We start from the raw sequence: 24,948 nt of genomic DNA on the forward strand, positions 1-24,948 counted from the left end.
TTAAAATTAGAATAACGGTGAATTGTAAATGAATAAAATAAATGATTAAAAAATATAAAAATGTACACCATTGGTAAAAATTTAGACGATAGAGCTTCTAAAAACTCAAATCCATTAATTTTTTAACATTATAAAGTGTATCAATACTTGAAAGCAACAAGTTTTACTGTCGGAGTGTCCGATCCGAAAGAGTATGTATCGTTTTTATAACATTTTTTAATAATAAACACTATCTGGGACCCAACTCGAATGCGCCCAATTACTTCTTGCTAAATATTGCATGTACAGTGGATTCCGCCAAGTATAGACACCGATTAATATGGCAATTTACAAATGATGGACTAAATAGCCTGGTCCTAAATCTAATTTATATTAATAAAGGTAAAAAAAAAACCCGCATAATATGAGCAATTGATTCGGTTAATTTGGAAAATATTTATTATATCATAGAGTTAAAATATGTATTAACAACTAATACAATTGGGTTCCGTCGTATCTATGGAATTGTGTCTATATTTATAAAAATCATTAAATTTTATACCTTAGTAAGATTTTGTTGTGAGTTTAATTTAATGAACTCAAAGTGTAGGAGAGTTATCAAGAACAATACAAAAAAAAAAAATCAATAAAAAAAAATAATACGATAAACTTGTAGCTTTCTTTCCTTAACTCCACCACAATAATTTTAGTTTCACTGTGAATTTAAACGCTATCGTAAACGTTTTCGATGATGTATCGAAAAAATCTTTTCTTCGTGGAAGCATTACGATTTTGGGCTAAGTGAAGTCTCTTCCTTCGGGCACTTACTACGTAAAATCGCTAAAAAATGATGCGCCTAGATATTATATTATTCATTATAATTTCGTACATTTATTTATCTATTTATTTAATTTAATATTTTTTCCAATTTTATCTCTTACGTGTGCAAAATCAATACTTTTCTATAGTAAAAATGTTGGTGTTTTTGAAGTAAGTTCGGTTTATGTGGTCAACCGCTTAATGCGGATTATTTTATTACAATAATATTAATAAATATATATCCAAACGTGTTCACATTCAGCGGAATACACTGTAGGTTAAAAGGTATTACTAAAAAAAATTTACTGTATGATTTTCATTGATTAAAAAATTAATAAAAAAAATAATAAACAATATTGAAAGCGGAAAAAAAATATTAAATATTATAGAAAGGTATTATATCCTATATTTAAGGATATGAGATGAACTACATTTTAACCACTGTTTTTCAAATAAATTTCAACTGAAACGTATAGGTTTTCTATGTCTTCGTCTTCGATTAAATAGTATAACGTACAAGTCTTTGTCAAGAGAGAAAAAATGAATTCATAAAATATTTGAGAAATCCAGTTGTTGAATTTCCTGCAAACGGCTTTAAGTCACAACTGTTTTTATATTTATGTGACATCATTGGTTGAAGCGTACCAACTGACTCTATTCATAAACTACCTTTTATAAATTATACCAGCAAACCAACCCCTTACCCACCCCAACCGTATGCTAAATCGTATATTAGAAATATATTATACGTTTTGTAAATTATATAATAATATATTTTATTCAACGTAAGGAAACGAATGACAATACACGTAGCTCTTAATGTAAAAAAAAAATTTTTTGTTTAAACAAAAAAAAAATATTTGATATAGTTCCTAAAAGAAATGTAGGTCGTGTATTATAATAGTATTCGGTAAAGCTTTTGTGTTCAAGATTTACAGTGATGTAAAAACGTGTTCTGTATATTTTCATAAAAAATATAATAATGCAAATGAGTATTGATCGAATGTTTTTTCTCAATACATTTTCCGAAGTAATTTGTTTTGTAAGTGGTTCGATTAGAAGATACAAGACGAAGTATTATATTTTTATAATATAAATGTTACCTTCACATACACACAGTATTATTTTCACTCGAAAAAAAGATGAAAACACCGATTTAAAATGTAATTTGAAAATCAAGTGTTGTTTCAAATGTTAACGGGCGTTCACGAGTAATTCAATTAAAATTGAAATTGAAATAAAATTTATTCCACTAGATCTAATCAATAAATTAAATTTCTCACGGCAAATATTGATTTACAAACAACGAGGGAATGTGTGAACATAAAAATTAACTTTTCGATAAAAAAATATTATTGTAACTCTACTGTATCACTTTGTAATGTTAAATTAAACCACAAATCTTATCAATAAGGAACATTTCGTTTACTGAACACATTTACAAATAATCACAAGTGCGTAGTTTTCAATTTGCGATATCCATCGAAAACAGACCCGTTTTCGGCAATTCAATTCGTACGCGAGAACGTCACAGCCACCAGACAAATCATGGATGGACGCTTACGCGCAACAGCAATAACAATACGCATATCACGTAATTTACTGAGAAGTGTCAATGAAAAAAGATAAATCGTGTAGTGAGTGAATTAAAGAGACGGAATCCATTCTCCGAACACGGCCGAGTTAATGGAGTGCATCGGGACGTTATATTGCATCAACAACATTTATCGAAATCAAACAGATTAGCATGGTGTAGCAGATGTTTTTTGTTTTTTTTTTTTCCTCCCCCCGCCGAGAGGACACGTTATCACGTAAATGTCCGCCCACTTTTATGGTTCTCGCGACCCTAAAACGCGCACTCTTCGCAATCCATACCCGTCGAGGATCAACAATGTTATATGAAAATCGTATGTCGCGCGAAGAGCAGGACCGCGCTCGCCGTTCGTTACGCCGTCCGACGAATCTCTTGAATTTCAGCCGTCAGCTGCTGTCCCGTTATTATTCAACCCGTTGGCAAACGGACGCTAAGAGTTTTTCCCGGTTTCGAGCACAGGAATTCTGCGCGCGCAAACGTTTCGCTTTTGTGTTCTTCCGCGGCACTTGGACCCGGGCTAGGGTCGCGCACCTGGTCGCGATCCGTCGAGCGAGCCCACCGGCCTCCACCACCCGCTCCCCTCCCCCCCCGTTAACAATTTAATAATACCGGTGCGCTCCGTCAACGATGTCAAAACACGTCGTTGACATTGGCGCGTAACGGAGCCGATGTTTCACGCCGAAACGACAACGTATAAAAGCCCTCACTTAACTCGTCGCGCGGTTTCCGACTCGACGAAATCGAAAAACAACGCGGTCAATGCACAAATATAAATAAACACACAAATATCACAATAGTGGTCCACGACATTGACGCAATTCAAAAGGTCTCTTGCCCCCCACCCCCAGCCATTGTTTCCGCGTGATATTATTAAAACGATGTCCACTCGCGTTCGACCCCTTCGCTCCGTGTTGCTACGGTTCGTACGGGTACGGTCGCTCGGCAAAACGTCACGACTTCCGCCTGCGTACAAGTACACGGTGCTTATAAGTATCTACGCGTGCCGTGCGCAACTGCGCCCATGCTAACCTAACACGCCCGGCCCGAGCAAAAATAGTGCACTAGGCAAAATCAAATTTTGACGCCTCTAAAAAAAAAAAAAAAATTGTGCTCTTGTTTTCAAAATTAGCCCCTCCCCCTATTTTTTATTTTATAAAATGTAATTTTATATTTTATAGGAATAGATTTTCGTTTTGAGATTGACGAACACCCTACGTCAAGATCATATTGAGGGGGGGGGGGTCCAGGGTGTCTGGATAAATATAATAAAAATAATAAAAAATAAAATTATAATATATAGTTTCGGACCCCTTCCAAAAAAAATTTCTAGCTACGACCTTGCCTAACGTCCCCACCATGTCCGTCCGTACGCTCGTCACCAAAATGCGCACCATTACGTTTTACGATAATATCGATAATGTTATATACTTGTGATATCATATTATGAACTATATCAAATTATCTGTTTATATCAGTCCACAGTCAGCCATGTATCCGGGGAAGGGGGAGGATACATGATGGTTGGAAACCCCCTCTAGAAACGTTCGTGTACCGGCACATGAAATCATAATCCTTATAATTTAAATCAAAATAAAATACATTACGTCATCAAATACGTGTTGTTCGTAATTGTTTTATTGTATCGTGGAGAGCCGATGTTTCGAAACTTAAGAATCTGAACATATTTCACGAAGACCGTTTATTTGAAAAAGTGGTTGGGTAAACGTCTATCTCAACGGATTAAGTATTGATTATAATGGATCAAAAAATCAGAACACTTATACTTAAGGCATTAGTTGGAAATATTAAATACTTTTAGATTGTGTTGTGTTATAAAATATTTGTCAGTTTATAAAAAAAAAAAATAAAAAAATGTATGTGCCAATCATGTTTTAAAATTGTACTTAAATATATTTCGACCTCTTTCACCACTAAAATAAAATCCTGGCTACATGCCTGCCAGAAATATTGCAAAATATTATGATATTTTATATATATATTATATTATATCATATTATTTTATAATATATAATATGAGCGGTATTTGATATTGAAGTTGCATACGTACTAGTCAATATTAAAAAATGGGTAAAAAATAAAAATATCTTATTTATTTAAAGTAAATTATTTTCATTTATTTACGTTCTTATACATGAGCATATTCATAATAGTTTTACCGGTCTACATGAACTGAAATATACTAAACCTAATTCACCAAATCAATTAATAAAATGAATAAGATCATTGTAGATAAAATTACAGAGGTACCTCTGTAATGAACAAATTAGTAGATAAGTGCATGATTAACGGATACAAAAATTCACTGCTATATTTGTTTCGTTATTATAGGTACCCATATGAATATATTAACATTTTCCAGCTTTTACTATTTTATAAAAGTTACTTCGTATTGTTTTAATTATGTTTTTTAGATTTTTTTTTTTTTTAAAATCTTTCCAATAAGCAATACAATACTTTTACATGAAAAAAAACTTACCCTGTTTACGAGTGTAAACCGTAAAAGATTTTGATTTGTACGGTGTACACGTGTCTGATAACAAAAAAAAACGGCCAATCAATCATAAATATTTAAGACTAAGCTATGCCGGCAATTAAATTTTTTTCCCACATACAATACAACTTTTTCGTTTCAACATTTATTGTTAATATAATGTTCACGACGGTATTTCATATTTAGATATCAAATAAAACTCTATAGTTGCCATTTGAAAATCGAAACGTAATGATACTTTTATTAACAAAGAAAAGTTTCCGAATTCCTTAATAAAAAAAGGGATATTACGTTTCTACAAGATAAGCAAAATAAAATGAACAATGATGAAATTCAAGTACTATAAATTAGTGTAGTATATCATTTCACAAAACGTCGTTGTACAATAATTTACAGCATAAAATGTCATAATACAGTCGTAGCGTACCTTTGGTTGTTTTTTTTTTTTTCGATTACTACCAAGACACTATCTTACGGTTTTTGATTTCAAACATTTCACATACAACACCTATACAATTTAAAATCGGTATATAATAATATTCTAATAGTGAAAATGGTTTCTCTGAGAATTTGATTTATTTTTTTCGTTCAGCTCTCGTCGAGTTTTACGTGCGATGTTGTACGCTCAAGCTCAATAAAATCCATGGAATTTTTATTGATTCACCGAAAAAAACAGCAACAAAATGTATCCGCAATAAGCGAACCACGTGCTTACGCTGTCGCATGATGTATTGTTATATTATTCAGTACGTGATATTTTGCTCGGCATTTCAAACGGTCGAACAGGCAGGGCACTGTTTACAACCTCTGGCCGCGTTCCATGCACATGCATATAAACATGTACCACAAAAACGTTGTAAATACGGTATGACGTGGCGTTTGCCGGATTCACGTAAACCGCGCGCAGCACACCCCTATAATGATTTGCATCTCATTTCTTCGGGGGTTACCAGCCGTGAACGACGACGGTAATGGATATGATATTTCGCGGTACGGTACGATACCCATGCGCGGTGCACGTCCGATTAAAACGATTAAAGCGCTGCGGTTCCTTAACTCGCGGCGTCTGTTGGGAGATAACCATAAAGCGCAGTTAGGATCTTGTTTTCGGGTGGCTAACTTTCTTTTTTTTTCGCATCACTCTGGTAAATGAAATTTATTTTTTAGTCTGTATCCGTACCGATTACGTATGCAGTAGGAATAAATATATATTGAGTGGGGGGGCTTAAACCCCCTGCCCCTGATCAATTGCGCCTACGCCACCGCACTGGGTCGCCGTCACAGTCGGCTGTCGACGAACTCCAGTCAACGTAGCACACGAGATCGGCTAGTCGATGGATGTTTATCAGGAGAAGAGTAATAGAAAAATTGTTTTTTTCCCGATTAGAAATCAAAACCGTTTGTAAACTATTTTTAGTACGATTTTCTTACGTTAAGACGGAAAAACGTTTTACATTTGATTACCTATCCAATTAAGAGTATTTTATTTACATTTTAACTACGCAGGATTACTGCCTTACGGGCAGGTATTGACATTTTTAGAGGAGAGGGAATAAAGATTATATTAACCAGGCTGTATTCTGAAATGTGATACGGATCTAAAACGATCGGAGAACGTTCTCATATCTCATCATATCATACGATCATCTGCAATAATTCTTCAATGTATCGCCCGATTTATGTTAACGAATTAGCAATTCATTGAGTTAAATGTTATACGTGTATTTAACAATAATTTATCTCTTCGACGCCTGTGTTTTCCTACGTATTTGGGAAAATAGCTAATCCAAATATTTTTCATTTTAGAAAATTCGTAACGGGCCACATATAATACCTTTGCGGGCCACATGTGGCCGCGGGCCGTGGGTTGGGTACCACTGGTGTATAGCATATCATGTTTTTGAATTGATCATTTCTCAATACATAAAATGTATTATAATTAAAACTGACGAGTAAGCATGGTTCGTGCTTGGGAATCCTAAAGAATGTCAATTACTTGACTATTTGAACTACGTGTATAACAATCGATTGCGAGTTGTACGTACCCCGTGAATCAGTTTCTATTTTACGAATATAAAATTGGTCTATATTCAAACGGGTTACTCTTTTAAAAAACGTGTCCCATCTCCCAGTAACTTTGTTGATCTTTATCGATTTCCCAGCCACGTAGTGAAATCATTAAAATCATCATGGACTACGTGTCACATAAGATATGGTCAACTATTAACCGTACATCTATATCAACTTTTATGCGCATCAATCTATCACATTCTGGCTGCAAAACCAACGAACGAGTATGCGATGGATGGTCATTGACATTTTATATCATATGTCATGGCTGCGAACACGGGAACATAAGACTTATCTATTTAAAGAAGCTTTAAACAAACAATATATTCTATAATGATTAGCTTGATCGTAATATGTTCAAATCTAAGCTTATTATTGATTCATGTCATATAACGTAGTGGTTTTCAACCTGGGGGTCGCTCCAAGGCGGATGGTTTTGGTCAAATCGCAGAGGAACAATTATTTAGTTATTTAATATTTTTTTTATTATTTATGTATTAATAAAGTATTTACAAAAAAACGATTATGACGAGGAAAATTAAATAAGGTACAGTAGACATTTGTGGAACTGGTCTTCGATTAAACATGTTCGAACATTATTTTTGATAGGACGGCAGAGATCAGAACATTTTTAATACGGGCTATACGGACCCAAACTATGTATCGGATGTTGTTGATTCGCCCGGGGATGCTAGCAGACGATTCAGACGTCCCTCTGCGACGGATTCCGTTTCACTGATTCGATTTCTGCGATCCACGTTAACAACACGTTCAACCGATGTTGTTCTTCGGTCCTCAGCGACTTGCGCACTCGGCGGGCCGCAAAATCATCCACCTGCAGTAGACGCGACGGGATCGCGAGCCCGCGACGGGACGACGTTTTTTCGAACGCGCGGACGGACAGACCGACGTCGAACGGCACTTCGCGTCGTCCGTCGTTTTCGACCGTTTTTTCGTCTGAGCATGCGGACGCGTCTCGAATTGGCAGTGGCCGCGCGGGAGCGTGTAGCAACAGCAGTGCCTGCGCGGGCGCGTGTAGCAACGGTAGTGGCCACGCAGATGCGTATAGCAACGGCAGTGGCCACACGGACGCGTTTCGCAACGGCAGTGGCTGCGTGCCGTTTACCTGGGCGCTGCCACAAGCGGACCGTCCTACGCTCATGGACACCGGACCGCCAACCGGTTCCTCCACGACGGTCACCCGAACCTTCGCCCGGTCCCTTTTGTCGGCTTCTACGGCCGCCATCGTTTCGTACAACCGCTGCCTACGTTCGGCTGTTTGTTTTCCGCCGTCCACACGCGTCACTTCCAGCCCGTCCGGCACCACCGCCATTGGATTCGCTGAGCGGTTATTCTCGACACCACTGGTGACGAGCAATCCCTTCGACAGCGATTTCCCGGGCAAGGTCGGGGCACGCAAAACCGGTAAATGGCCGCTCGACGTTGTTCCGGCACTCGTCGTCGTCCTGTTTTCCGCGTCGTTTGTACCAACGAGAGCGCGTACCTCCAGAGTTCTGAACAAACCCTGAAACAATACGAGACACGAGTATTAGCACGCGGTCGTCGAATGCGTTTTGATATTTTAACTAGTTAACTAATTATTCGTCGATATTTTTTACTCGCTTTGGTGATTTCCGAACCGCATCTTCCATGATCGGATGCTTCGCGGCGCTTTACAACACAAATGTGTGTCTCTTTTTCTTTGTCGCCGGCCACTACGTTGCGGATGTCAATGGATTCCTTTTTGCCCACTGTACGGGGACTGCCGACCGTTGTCTCCTCAGCTTCCTCTTCTTTGCAAAGATTTGCTAAAAAACATTTCTTGTGCACGTATACTTTGCATCCTATACATACATAAATACAATATTAACCGTACTTAAAACACTTCCGATGAAATGTAATCAAAGTTTGGTTTGGAGAAAACCAACTCTTCGTCTCTCGTTCAATTTTCATAAAATCAATGTTCATACGTACTCATACACCGCGTCATCTTCGAGTACGGTCGTCTGGATTCACAGAGACCGCATTTCCGGAAAAAGCCGCAATTCTCGTCCAACATTTGTTTCTCGTTCACCCAAAGACGATTTCCAAACACGTGTTGGCAAACGGCTTCCATCGTGTATGATCGAGAATTGTTCGCGAAAAATATCCGAAAAATATTATACTGCCGTTTCAGCGACTGGTATAATACAATTTTAATTGATATTCGGACAAGACAAATATAGGTGCGATTTATTTCGATTCTCAGAAATAACTAGTGCTCGAGAATTTTTAAAACATAAAACGCATTCGTTTCACAGGGTCCGATAACAACAAGAATTTTTTTAAAACAAAAATATGGCCAATCGCTATGAAGAGGGTTTTCCAAAGATATTGTTCGGGCAACGATGGGCTTTTCCCCATTTTCATTATCGGCGGTATCGCGTCTAGAACATTCTAGAAGTGCTCGCCGCCGTCCCCCTACCTACCCGCGCCCTGATAACAACCGGTCACGTGTGTGGTCGCACTGCGACTTTTCTCTTATCACTTTTAGTCCGACATAGACGGCCTACGCGTGTGTAACGGGGTGTTTTGTGTCGGCTTTTCGCGTTCGTTTGTCGGTGTTCTTTTCGCGTACGCGCGCGCATAACGCGGTCGTTTGTGTCGCCTTGTCGCGTTCTTGGGTCGGCCATTTTCTTTGGCGTGTTCGCGTGTGCGTTGCCGCGTCGGACTCCGCGGTCGTTGTTGCGCGTGTTCATATTGTACCACGAGGAAGCGGTCCTGTTTGGCGCTACCATCGCTGTCATATTATATCACCATCCGGTCGCGGTCGTTATCAACCACCAACGCGGTCAGGTAACAGTCGGATTTTCGGTATCGTTATCAAGGATTATCATTATTATCATTACTTTATTATCATTATGTAGTATTTTCATTTCATTATATTGTTGTAAGTGTGCGCCTACCTTTCATTATTATTATTATAATCATTATTATACTCACAATTGTAAAATACAGTTCACCCTCTTTTTCTAACATAAAGCCCATCGGCGTTTTATATTTATGATCACATAACTTTGTTAATACCCTTTCCGGCATCATTATTACACGCAGTGGCGTTGCTAGGATTTTCAAATGGGAGGGTCTAATCACTTTTTTGGATAAGTAAAAGGTAAGAGAGGATATGAGAATTCACCCTTAACCCCCCCCCACCATCTACCACCAAGTTTTTAAATGTAATTCAAGCATTCTAGTATAGTTTTTAAAAAATATTTATTAATATATAATTTATAGTAATAATAATAACTTTGGTTTCAGTGTTCAGTCACTTGCTCCACTCTGACAGCTGCATCATCTTGGGCGAATTTCTGGCAAATTCAGTTATTATTTCACTTTCATCGAATTGTTCTTTTTTATTTATATTAGTCATAGCTAACTCATTCAGTCTGTTTTCCAACATGGTGCTTCTTAAATAATTTTTTAAGCGATTAAGTGTAGAAAACGTTCTTTCCGGAATGGAAGAGGTTAACTGGTAACGTGGCGAATAATTGTAAAAGTATTTTAACGTTAGGTTGAAGATTGGTGCAATGAGAGAGTGAATCAACAGCAGAATTCGGTATTGGAATAGTATTTTGACTCCATTGTTGCCTCCGTATGAACAGCTCAGCTCTGATTGTAGATGAGGTATCATCATGGAGATATTGGGCAGATATTTTAGCAGCTTTAATAATATTTTCATCGTCATACATATTTAAATTGGCCGGAATAAGTCCTTCAAGTGGCATAACATCAATAAGCCTTTGATTAAAACGAGCATCCATTGATTCTATTAAATAGGTAGTAAAGAAAAGGAATAAAAGTAGAACATTTAAAATATATTTCTGGATTTTCAGAAATAAAGTTTTCTCTCTGAGTTTGCCTTTTACATACTCGTGGCATTTTTATTTCAATATTAACACTTTTTCCCATGTTGACGTCATTAAATATTTGATAGTGATTCGCCACTACCTTGCATGATAACCATCAAAAAGATAGTGATAATCATGGTAGAAACTAAAATTATTAGTAATCTGTAATATCTATGCCAAAGACAAACACCTGTTATTCGTTAATCGTCAAAATTTAGTTAATACCAAAGATTTGAAATTCTTAAATAAAAATAGTAGTATACTAGTTTAGTACATAGGTACACTATATATATATATATATATATATATATAAACACGGCCCATGGAGGGAGACTATAGCCCTCTTAGCCCTTCCCTTGGCTATGCCACTGAATACACGGTTCCACTCCACCCACTGAGTGGTCAGAAACGGGAAGTGGTCCGAACAGATATTTCATCTCCAGAAATCCAAATGATCTGAAAACCGTCCGATAGCAAGATATATCACAAATGAGAGCCAATGAGTAGTGGTCAAACAATTTTAATGGTCGGACTTAGCGTAAATAAGGTTACAATTGTTAAATATAAATACAAATACAATATAATATGAGACACAAATTTAGGTTGTGGGTATAATATATTTAATAATGTGGGAAATGTATCATTATAGTACCAAGTTTCTCTATTATTTTTTTTACTATTTATTTTCGAGAACATACAAGGACGAACGTTATCACGGTAAACGTATAACTGGAGCTATACATCACTTCGGCGTATATGTAAACACTTAGGTACGATACTCAACCAAAATACACATACGCGTATTATATAATACATAAAAATCCCGAACATAATAAAAAAAAAGTGGGTCGCGAGTCGAACAATTTGAAAACCACTTGTGTAACGTACTGGATACAATAACACATTCTCTATTTAAACATATTTGATTCGAATCTGCTAAATCAATAATATAAAATTAATTGCAACTCGTTTAATTAGGTTCTAAAATTGTGTAGTGGACTGATATTATATATATATATATATATATTTATGTTACATTGTTTTTAGAAACAGTGGGAACATTAATCCATAAACAAGTGGATTTGATAAGTTGGCCCCAATCGACAATAATGACATGCGCTGCCAATTAAAATTGTGAAAATATCAAGATTTTCGTTATTTTCAATGAATAAAATCACCACCTCACGTTTTCGACAACATTTATTTTACTATTCTGATAGAATTTCAAGCATAAAGTGTCTAAGTAAGTATAATTCTAACTTGTATATTTACTTGATAAATTTTATGTAAAAATCAACTTTTTTTACTTCGATGCGTCTAATATTATAATAATATGATATGGTAGTAAATTTATACTAAACAAAATAATTGTATAATAGTAATAACTCGATACAGTTTAAAAAAACTCACATATTCAATTTAGTCCAGTATATACGTATTTTATGATTTGTAAATGTTTTGCAAACGTAAGTCGTTTTACCTGATGGTAAAAATATTTGGTCCAGTGTTCTATAGGCACAAAAGTTTAAAACAATGTAGGCACGATTATTTTCACCAATATCTATTAAAACACCCTGCGTGTATTTTTGATAAAATAATAATTATATTTTTAAAGTTTATAATTATAATTGTAATCATAATTATAAAATCGTAATTCTCGCTATTTTGACATGTTGGTAACATACATTTTTTTTCTCCTCTGATTGTTTTAATTTTTATGATCAGAATTCCATTAATTCCACTTAATTTGAATTTCAAGCACATTATTGATCCCCATATATAAACGTAGAAGTAGGTAAAGATGGACACAACAAATAATACGGATGCCGTTCGGATCATTGTGTACATTTTTAGTCGTAAGTTCATTTGATTAAAAACTATATTTTTCAGCTTTACATTATTTCTTATACACACGTGCATATAATAGCATATACAAGGTGTCCTACGAGGGTTTACTTCTTTATATGATCAGTTAATTTAAAATTTGGTAATTATTTGTAAAACACAACGTGTTATTAAAAACAGTTATAAAATTTGCTCATTAGTCGACAGAGTTCAATAGGAACATATATTTTCAGAATATCAGAAATGCTCCTTGACAAGTTTAATTACCAAGTACAGGTACTATATATTTTTTACGTGTATAATCAAAATGTTTTGCAAGTACTTTGATTACTTATAAAAAGTATAACGAATCATTAAGACGTTTGTTTGTAAAACATTGAATCCACACGCAAACGAAGTTATTTTTACGTATCAATATTGTTTTTAACAAAAGGTTTTTTTTTTCGGTGATCAAACTTTCAAGTCATACCTATAAAATCGACATTTTATATAGTTATTTTATAGATCAGATTTTGATCACAAATAGCTTTTAATAAAATTCAAAAAGAAAAAAACTGAAGACGATATGTATAATGTGAACGATAATAATATTATTTTTTATACCAAAAGAAACAACAATTTATAAAATGTACGAAATAAAATCTGAAATTATTAACGCAAGAAATCGATTTTAACTACCTATGACTAATTAATAGTTGCAGACAGCTCAGTTTTGTTAAATATTCCGGAGCTATTATGGATGTGGAAATACTTGCAAGTGTAAATAGCATAAAATATTTATACAGAGATATTGCTTGCAAATGTCAAAATCAACTATCTTTAACTTATGACAATGTCACACCTTGTTTAAATACAAATGCTTTGGTTCACTTGTCAGTCGAGAAGGCGTATCGCATATTCATGGACAAGATATAATTATACATGAAATATCCGACTACAGTGTCATACGACGTTTTTGTTTACACATTCATTTCAATCAAATATGACGATTTTGTGATTCCAAAATATCAACAAACGATTGTTATTTCGATTACACAGCATTTTTGAACTTCGATAAGGTTTACATTTTATGTTTTCTGTGATACATTTTTGGTTTTTATAAAACGATACATAAATTGCCTTTTACATAGTATTGTATCATGAGAGTTGAAATTGAATACGGATTTAAAATTAAAAATATAGTTTTTAATTTTATTAGCGATCTATATTTATCAAAAATTATAAAAATTAAAAAAAAAAAATTCCACGAAAACAGTTTTTCAATAACTTATTACTTACAATTGCCTTCGGCGAAAACAAATAAACTGCTCGCCAATAACCATAGTACGTAATATATTACTGTTACATAGTTATACATAATATGATCGTTTAGATTCTAAGCTTTAGAATCGAAATCTATATTTTAGTTAAGCATGAGAAATTGTTATGTGAAAATCAACTCGTATCTGTGAACTGAAATACTACCAACACTGAATTTATCACATTTTACCGATGGTACATTATGTATGTACATTGGCATACAATATATTGGAAAACAAACAAAACCTGGACAATATATGCCAAGCAATGCATATAATTTCACAAGTCCAGTATCAAAATCTGGCGATCGTACCCGGCCAACGAATAACGAACATCCTTTTTGAAGAAGAATAACATTGGGGAAAATATAACGTTGTAAATCAAATAGAAATACCGAACTTTTTAAATTATTGTTAAATTATGATAAATCCGACGTGGCTCAATAATAAAGAACAATAATGCAATTGGTGTGGCAATTCGATGAAAAACCGATAATGTTTTTGGGCACTGGGCGACCATCACCATACGTGAAACGTATTATACGCTCTTTGTGGTGGAATTCACCGGGAACATTTTATGGAAAAAAGAGCTTCGATAAAAATAAATTAGCCTATTGTTGAACGATGAGAGAGAAACAATCGTTTTTCAAGAATCTTCGCAATTTTAAGGATTCTTTAGAGTTGGCCCGTTACGCGTGTCATACTACGCTTGTTCTACGTTAATCACGGGCATTGCACCGCATTAAATTATTTCCCTTAACGAGATGAATTCCAAACCATTTGCCCTTTAGGCTACAACATTTGATACGCGTGCATCGCACTACTATCGTGTTTAATTTTAGATTCTGAATTTCTGTGTCGAAACGACAAACGATCCTTGTATTGAGACATTATATTGTTAATAACGTGAAAACAGTGTATACATGCGCGACATACCTAGTTACGGTTTTACCAAGAATTTAGAGTTCGAAGAAACCAATATTAACTACGTCTCGAAAACGATTTACTGAGTATTTTTTTTATACCTCACGGTTACCATTTGTGCTAAAAATTATGCTCTTTTAATTTTGCTGGTTGTCCAAAGACTAAAAGACTTTGTTATTTAGTATTTATTTGTACTTGTTTACTTGTATGTTTACACATTTCAACACTTAATAATTTATCTCTTATTCGTTTGATCACTATATAATTACAACTATTGATCGTACATAAACTTATTTATTTAATTAGCAAATTATCAGGCGTGAAATAATTAATAATGTTATGTCGGAACCCGTATATTTCTTTTATTTAGAAAAATGTTCATGGTTTATTTTTGTGAAAGCCAAGAAGCCTTAAGAACCATAAAGATTATCATCGTTGAACCTTATTTCAGAAAACGAGAATAAAAATTCCAGTAAAAATACTTTTAGTGAACTACATACCGTTTGAAATATTTACTATTGGTTCGTGTGTTTATTGTTATTATTATTATTATCCAATACGAAATATAAAATATTATAAATTGGGAACGTCACCGTATATTTGCACGTGAAATAAGTATATATTTATAGTATGAAAAATCATAATATATATTATACGTTTATTATCCAACAACGTGTTATTATAATACCGTGTGACGATTAATGTTGTTATTAACTGTTAAGACCAAATTATGTCAGAGTATTAACGTGACATTTTTCGCAAATCCATCGCAAATTAAAACAATACTTTAAACTGTATGGTATAAATCTCCTAAAACTTTGTATATAATAAGTCTCCAATCTTCTGTACATATTTTAAATCGATGTTTCATTAAACATTAAAACACCAAATAGTTTAGAAACCAGATATTTTTGTAAGTAGTGTATTTGAAAATGTATTACTTTTAAATCAACACGAAATTAGATACATAAAATTTGCATCGTAAGTAGAAATGTAATCACTACCTAAGCATTTATGCTACGTCACGTCTCGAACTAAAAATAAGCAGTTAAATACGTAAAACGTACATACCTGTTTTATTATAATAGCACCTTCGTGCACGGTGATTCGATAAAATATATGCGTACGCACCAACACGGCAGATATGGTTCTTTCTAAGAACAAAAAAGAATATTCGATTAAAATCTGTAAAATAGAGTTTGCTATTTTTGACGTCTCTTCCACTACGGCGGTGATGATAACCGAGACACGTTTATATTGTCTTGCGTATTCTTACACACAAACAAGTCTCTGCAACGCGAAACCATGTTCTTCAGCAGAATAACGTAAAATATTACAAGTATATTTCGACGGAACGTTAAATTTATCTGAATTCGCTATCGATAAATGGATTTATTTTTTTCGGAAATATTTCTGTAATAATTTTAGTGGTATCGAATTCGAACATCGAATCCACATTGCTGTATGCAGTTCAACAGTTTTAGTTTTAATCGAAAAATGTTGTGAACTGTGGTTATTTTTTTTTTTTTTCTTTGGAAAAAAATATGTACGAAATATTTTTATTGCCTAGCGTTGTAATTTACACGACAACTTGTAGATAATGTACTCTTCCAGAATAAATCATGTACCGTGTATAAAGGCGGGTACACACTGGAGCTTTTAGCTGTAATGTAACGCCGTAATGTAACTGTAATGCTCAAATGTGAACGGTGTTACTGTAACATTCGTGCGTGTTCGGCTCGCGACGCCGTCGATCCACCAGAGTGTCGGTATTTTGACGAACATCAAAGGAATGTTACATTACGACACGACGCTAGTGTGTACGGTAAACTAGTTGCTCGCAGCGAATCGCCCTGATCGCTGTTCCTCATCAGTACTATTACTTGACTCAATTAAATTTGAGATTTTTTCACCGATCAAATTTATTTGATATTCAAAATCAATTGACGACATTCTAATGAAGTTTCTGTAATGCCCACTTATTTCCTGTTCCTGAAGACAATTTAATAAATCTGATCCACTACATATGTCCCTAGACTTCATTAAATTTGTTAGCCACCATATTCTTTCACTTTTTTTTTATTTTTTCGTTTTTTTAAAATAGAATGAAATAAAATAAATGATGCGCTAGCGACTTGTAAATTTCTATCAGAAGACATTGTACACGATATGAACTAACTCGATAACAAACTGTGAATAACTGATGGATAGACCGGCGAACAACCAAATACACGGTAGCGCTCGTACACACTGGTCGTGTAACATTGTAACATTGTAACATTCAGGCGAGCACGAACTCTGTTACATTACGGCTAAATGCTCCGGTGTGTACCCGCCTTAACGTACAGGTTCACGTCCATAACATCGAATAGGGTTTTGAACCGGTTCGAACGGATTTTGGTGATCGATGAACACTCTTACCGCGGCACCGGTCAGCTACCCTACCCTCTAAAGGAAAATCACCATGCACAGCTTCGCGTTTAAGTACAGTCCACTGTGTCCATATTTCTGAACCCTGTGACTTAAGGCTGATCCACTTTATGCATGTTCGCGTTTATCTTTTCGTAGCGTTTCGTTCATTTTACTGTTGTTCAGTACGATAAGTGGTTCGGGTTCTTTTTCACTTAACTACAACTTTATTTAAAAAAAGAGAACTGCTTGTATACATGGGCATTATGTTTACAGATAACGGACGCACATGTTGTAGTGTCGTGCGCTTATACAATTTTATACGTCCAGAGTTAATCTTTTGAAAGCGAATGAAAAAAGATGCGTTCCAATGGCGTTTGAATTAACGTTTTTTTCAACCCCCGCGTCCTTCACTCACCACCGACCATTCCCCGACCATTTATGTTATACGAGCTCGCATCTTTTTTACTAGCTAGTTCTTAAATCTCGGTATTTGCGTGCGAGTGCTAGCGATGCCGACCGATTAAGGACTTCTCGCTGTCACGGCACGTCCGTCCGAAAGACCACACCCCGACCTTGAATGCAATCCCGAATCGGTCATTCTCCCTCCTTCCATAATTCCCGCAGGAGTTTTCTTTTTCATTTTTCCATCGTTTTGGGAGGGGGTAGGAACACAATAACCGTCCGAGTCGTACAAATCACGCGCCCATCCGTCCAGTGACGTTGCTATGAGGGGAGGGGGCAGTGGGCCGTGTACCCACCCCTTAGCCGTATCAACGTTTTTGCATAATTATATTTGCTTATTTTATACGTTTGAAAAATTCGTAGAATTTCGCTTTTGCTTTTAATTCTTATCAATTTGTTCGATAGTAATTTCATTTTCAACAAATCCGAGAAAATCACAAAAGGAGAAGTGATCCAAGTTTTTTCTTCGAAATCTCATCGACGTCTCTTATTATTAGATTGGTCAAAATGAAGTTAATAAATTGAAATATAATTAATAGGTAAAATAAAAAAACGTTAAACTTATTATAAAAATGAACCTGTTAATTGTTGATAATGCAATTTTTAGTATTTTGGAATCACCCTCCCTTTCCCGTTTTGAAATCCTGGCTAAGCCACCGCGTCCGCCCGTGCACGTATTTGTTTCCCGAAACCACCGACGATCCGCCGCTGTACGTCGCTTACGTATCCGAGTAGGGTTCCAGTTAATATTTATGATAAAGATAAACAACTAATTGGGTCCGTCTGTAAAAATCATTACAGGTTCGGTCCGACCACTAGGGCAGTAAGACCTGTAACTTACAATTATTGATACACTTGATAATGTTAAAAAATTAATAGATTCGTATTTGTAAAAGCTCTATCATTTAAACGTTTACCAAATGTGTAATTTTTTTTGAACATTTAATTTATTTACTAAACGGTATCCGGATTTTCCATGAACAATTATGTACCATATATTAGAAACATAATAGCTGCGTTCGAATTTATAGGCGACTGACAGTCCTGAAAGTCCGTGAAAATGAGAAACGAAATTGTTCTCTTTCTACGCACCCAAAATGGAGCAGTACAAATTGTACAACCGTGGGACCTGAACCGGTGTGGTACCTGAAAAACATCGGCGGCGTTCACGCCGAGAATAACGGCTATTGTTTCGCCCGCGTAATCATTGTTCTCGCGCGGGCGTACGTGCGCCGACTTGTCAACAACGCACGTGAAAACAATAACGCGTAACAACGTAACGAGAACCGCTACCACCGTCGGCGCACGGACCGCTCGGTAAACGATTAATAATTAAACAGACCGTGTCATACGACAGACGACGTAGTGCAAGTACACGGCGGGCGCGTGTAGTATTCTTTATTTTATTAATTAACGCGGCCCCTGCACGGTCGGGGGAGGGGGTGTACACCGGTATACGCCTGTGCGAGTTAGTCGTACGTACACACACCCCCGTTAAAACGAGAAAAAAATATAACCCTTCGAGTTTTTTAGCTGTCTCATCGCTGCGACATATTACCCGTTTTTAAGTACTGGTGTGTGTGTGTGTGTGTGTGTGTGTGCGCGCGAGGTGAATTAAATTAAAATAAAACAACGGTTGGCGTGCGGGGGAAGAACGTTGGCTTCGACCTCACGTAATATTTTCCGTTCTCGCAACGATTTTTAAATGCGATACAGACTTAACCCTTCGGGATGCGCTGTACGCGTGACGTGATCGGATTAAAACGGTTTTCGTTATTTTTTTTTTTAACGCTATATAAAATGTAATTACTTTATCGGACGTCATCCTTTTCCACGTATTTACCATATTATGTGCAATCGACACTGTGCGTGCGGCGGAAATCAATAGCAAACACCTCGTAATGACGGACCGACGTTCGGTTGTTGACAAAATATCGGTAACACCGCGATGAAATCGTAACGCGAAGTATTGCGAGCAGTGGCGTAGCAAGGGTATGGCTTAACTGTGCCTACGCCAGTGGCGTGAATTGTAAAGGGCCGCAAAATTGTGCAAAAGTCGTATTCTTATCCCACAATTTAATCATAATTTTTCCATCATACTTTTTCAAATACGTAGATGTTGTCTGTTTGTATACACTTCGTCACTACGTATGAATTTAATGATGAAATTATGAAAATGGAGCATTTAAATAAAACATTTCACATGAAGAAATTATCGATGAATTTGACAGTCATGAAACATGAAAAGCGAATTTTCAACTTTAAAATCAACACTGTAATAATAACTTATAAGTATCAATTTTATACTTAAAAATATTAGTAAAATTAAAGGTTAAAAAAATATCATGTCATCAAATTTTAATTGGTTAGAAAGGTAACTTTTTCTAAGCTTGCCAGAGGCGCTAGCGAGTTTTTCTACGCCACTGATTGCGAGACTCGATTCGTACACGTCCATCTTGCATCAAACCAACCGTATTGATAATGCTCCGCATAGGATCTCCGTGGACAACGTGATAATATCACGTATTGTCGAACACAATGTTGGCGTGGACGAGATTTATTTTAGAGCTGTTTCCGTGCTGGTAATTCGTTAGATTTATGTCAAACGAATAACGAGAATGCGGCGCGAGAACTGACGATTAAAAACCACGAATCGTACGATATTTTACAGTTACCCGGAGATTGAACGAGAGAGAATACGGGGCCGTATACCGCGGGGATCCCTTTACTTTTATTAGCGCGCATCCTTCATTCTCCTGCTCGCTTTGTTCGGAATAATATACCCCTTATCGAGCGTCTAAAATTAAACAAACAAATAACAAGTTGAGTAACTTATTCGCATACGGGTACACATTCTGTTTGGGCGAGCTAAATTTTAATTACCTAACTAAACGTACATTATCAGTATTTTTACCGTAGATCAACAAACGTATAGGCATAAAATACGTTTTACTGCGAATTCGCTCTTCGATCCTTCTCATTCACCGATAAATCTAAAATATGAAAATAACTTATTTCGGACACAAATGTTGCCAAAAAGGTAGTCTTACATCCAAAACACTGCCCTTAGATAAAATAATTGTGTGGTGGTATAGTTGTTGATTTTTTTTTTTTTTTTTAATTCAACGTTTATAGGGTTTAGACGAATTTAACGAAATAAAAAAATAAAATACATACGCCAACGTTTCTTATCTGTAGCATAATGTGAATTGGTATTGTAACTTGAAATGTGTCGCTATGAACGCGGAACAGATGGAACTTTGTCAATATTTGAACGCACCAAGTCCAAGTCTAGTTGGTGATTCATCAATGCATCCTAACTCAGTCTATTGCTCTAGCGGTTTATGATATCAATCATATTTTGTTCGATTAGCCCTTCCTCTCCTTATAGCGTTTCTTTTCACTCCTTCACTCTCTTAACATTACAACCGGTACTCGCCAAATACTTTCCTCTCGATCTGTTACTGTCATTATCACCACCATCTTGTTCATTTTTAACTCTGGACCGCTTATATAACACGTAATATTATATCATATCATATATAACATGTTCACATAATTTTCGAGATAAATTGTGTACATACAAAATTTCAATAAAAAAATCAAAAAAAATCTTAATCTATCGGATTATTGTTTCATTTTGTTTGATTCCAGTACAAATGTAATAAAGTAATCGGGCTTCCGAATAAAATAATATATATTTTGTACAGTAATCTTACAACATTTTTCTATCCTTGTTGTTCGTGTTATACATGTGCACTATAGAATTTAAACGCAAAGAAGAGCATAATAAGTAACAAGTCTGTTCGAGTGTACATTTCTGATATATTTAAATATTTTGTATCTTTATGGGTTGGGTACATAAACATTTGGTTGAGAATGTCTAACACCTTGTTACGACTAAATGTTTTTAAAAGCAAGCGATCGAACATCGTAATATCATACGTAGTGAACGCCAAAAATAGAGCGTCACAATGCGTACGTTCTTTGATGACCAGGGTTGGGATTTTATAGCATTTGCATATTTCTTATGAGATACTTAAAAAATAGCAGGATAAGCTAAAAATGTATTTCATGATACAGATAACTTCAAAAAAAAAATTATTTTGCTTTTTTTTTTTGCATATTTTGCGTTTTTTAGTTTATAGTGCTTTTTTTGGATTTTTTGAGACTTGCGTTTTACCTGTGTTTTAATCAAAATCGGGCATATTTTATGAAATTGTATTTTGGTAAACGTGTTTTTTGATTTTTGTTGATCGGATTTTTCAAGATACAAAATTTTAATTTTAAATTAAATTATAAATGTACAGATTAAATAAATAGACCGATTACGCTGATTGAACTTTGTACAATTACAGCGATAATATATAGGTAGGTATAATGTAATACATTATTTTCGTTTTAGTTATTTGGTTCTATTTTTGTTATCTGCTGATTTTGTTGGGTTTTTTTTTTCTCGATTTCTACTAAATTTACTAATAGCCGAGTATCAACGAACGAATAGAATTCGCTTTATATAGTCCACATTCGTCTAGTGTGCTCGTATAAAATTATTAAATAATAAATTTCCTTTTTTTTTGTTGTTTTATTGCATATTTTTAGAGCTTATTTAGCAATTTTTAAGGTAATATTATAGCGCATATTTATGCAATTTTAAGTGCTATAAAATTCCAACCCTGGTAATGACCAACAAAATATTTACATAGCACATAACATAGGACACGTGAATTGATATACCGGCTTGGAAAATGGAATAAATAGGACTCGGAAGTTGATGACCTTAAAAACATTATAAAAATGACCTAAGAAAATATGAAAATATGACATAGGAATGACAAAAAATGTCCTTAAAAAAATAACCTAAAGAAAAAATACAAATATTTGTTTTTAATTAATAAAAATACATTTTTTAAATATTTTACTTTATATTATTATAAAATGTTATCAAAACTCACAAATTATTCAAAGTATGACATAAAAATGACAAAAAATGAAATAAAAAAAATTACAAATATTTAAATTTACTAAAGTTTAGGAATTATTAAAAAATCAAAATCATTGTATTGTACAATTAGAGCGTATTTGATGTTATTTAAGTAAATCAGTGGTGGTCAAACTTTTTTTTACTTTGGGCCATAAAAAAATGTATTTTTCAATTTTTTTTTACAAAATATTACAGTTATGCAAATAAGTGTTGTAATGTAGAATATTTTCGCGGGCCAGATATTCAATGATGGTGATCCGGAGTTGGCCCGCGGGCCGTAGTTTGACCACCACTGAAGTAAATGAACGACGATTATTTGTTTATAAATATTTATATTTGGAAAAACTCCTCTCCGCGTCCACTGAAGTGATTGGGAAATGTAGACACAGATCACTAACCGACGTTTTATTTTTTTTGGCATTTCGAAAATATTACGAAAAACATAATAAAATTTCGATATAATAAGTATTATCCACTGTAACACGACAACGACACAACGACTGTAATTGGCGAGATAAAATCGGATAGGCACTAATCAAAGTCCATGGTAATTTCCGAGTCTTAAATTATCGGCGTAAGAAACGATAAAAAGTCTACTGGTGTGAAATCAGTAAAAAATGATTGAAAATGTGGGAAAATTACCTTAAAATGTCGAAAAATGACTTAGAAAGTAATACACACTAAAAAAAATGCGAAATAACAATTAATCATTCGGATTTACATGCTGATGAAACACATTTGCGGCCAGGAGAGGCTAAAAAGGGAAGTCTAAAAAGTTTCAAAAAAAAAAAATGCAAAATGCATCAACTTCCGAGCCCTAGTAATAATAATAACCTGAACGTATTACGCATCGTAGCAACGTGATACCGCTGAAAACATTAAATATTGACGTATTTGAATAATTCGTTTTCGAACTCGATGTTTGAGACTTAAGTGCTCGCACCCATACGGAATCGTTCCATTCCGTCACATGAATATTTCAACTTACTACTTTCAACTACTATAGTGTACATAATTTTGTCACGAACATTATACTTATTTCCTCGTATACCAGGAGTGTATGTAGGTATAGTGTGTACGGCCTACGCTGTACGCATGTAAACACGAGCGCTGAGCAGTGTCAGGACGGCCGGCAGCGTCGTCCGAACTATTCTGAACACGTATGTCATAAGTAATGATGTACGTATAATTTATAATTATATACTTACATCTTTAAATTGCGAATTGCGAAAATTGTATCGTCTGCTACTTAAAATATGTTTATGTAATGAAAAAGGTTAGGACCCGGAGTATTTATCAAAATATTTTCAGTTCCACTAAATATGTTTAATCTATTAAGTAATCGACTATTTGATTGTTTTAAACTTGTGAGTTTAGTGGATAACTCGGATAAATTTAATTTTTAAAATTCTAAACTACATTTAATAACATGTAAAAATTTACGTAGCCGTTTTATTTTTATCGTAAAATTACTTTGGAAATAGTATTTTTTATCACGTGAAGTGTACAAAAATTGCAAAATCGCTGAAAATTGAAAAAAAGTTACAGCATTGCATTATTGAATTAAACGGGAAGACTGTAATTAAGCCGATTCATAAACATATTTGATCAGATTTTATTTACCTGTTATCAATAAAAAAAATGCAATAGCTATTAAACTTGGTCTTTAATCAAAACTTACAGCCGACGGCCTATACTCGATCGTCCATGCTGTAAAACATTAGTATATAATTATTCACCATATTAGGTAATTTATATGAAAAATTATCTACGTTAACACTCGTGGTTCGTTATCGATCGCTATTGTCGACTATTATATATAATAAGCAAAGTCTCATAATCGTGTGCATACCTGTACGTTTAAACCGAATTCTTAATGCACGTACAGACAGGACAACAGTATTTTGGCAACAAATTCGTGTAACGGAGATACTTGTATCTGGATACATGTTGTCAATCGAGGTGGCGCATTCAAAATAGTCGGTTCTACTATTCTCTCCAATTTCCTTTTGTTTCCGTCTAAACTGCGTTCTTAAGGACTTAAATTTCCTTGATATTTCACTCACATTTGTTTTGAAGTGCGCGCTGCTATTTTGGTCGTTTCGTCACATTTCAGGTTCCTATCCCGATATTCTTTGGTCTGTATGTTCCTCAAGGCACGA

General features: G+C 34.9%; 1 pseudogene; it reads right to left on the bottom strand.

The window, feature by feature from the left end:
• LOC112679811 overlaps positions 1-17,087 on the bottom strand; it is a 74,331-nt pseudogene extending 57,244 nt beyond the window's left edge.
• Between the last annotated feature and the right edge of the window lie 7,861 nt (positions 17,088-24,948).

This window comes from Sipha flava, unplaced genomic scaffold, assembly GCF_003268045.1.
Source record: "Sipha flava isolate LNK unplaced genomic scaffold, YSA_version1 168_pilon_pilon, whole genome shotgun sequence".
Taxonomy (NCBI): Eukaryota; Metazoa; Arthropoda; class Insecta; order Hemiptera; family Aphididae; genus Sipha; species Sipha flava.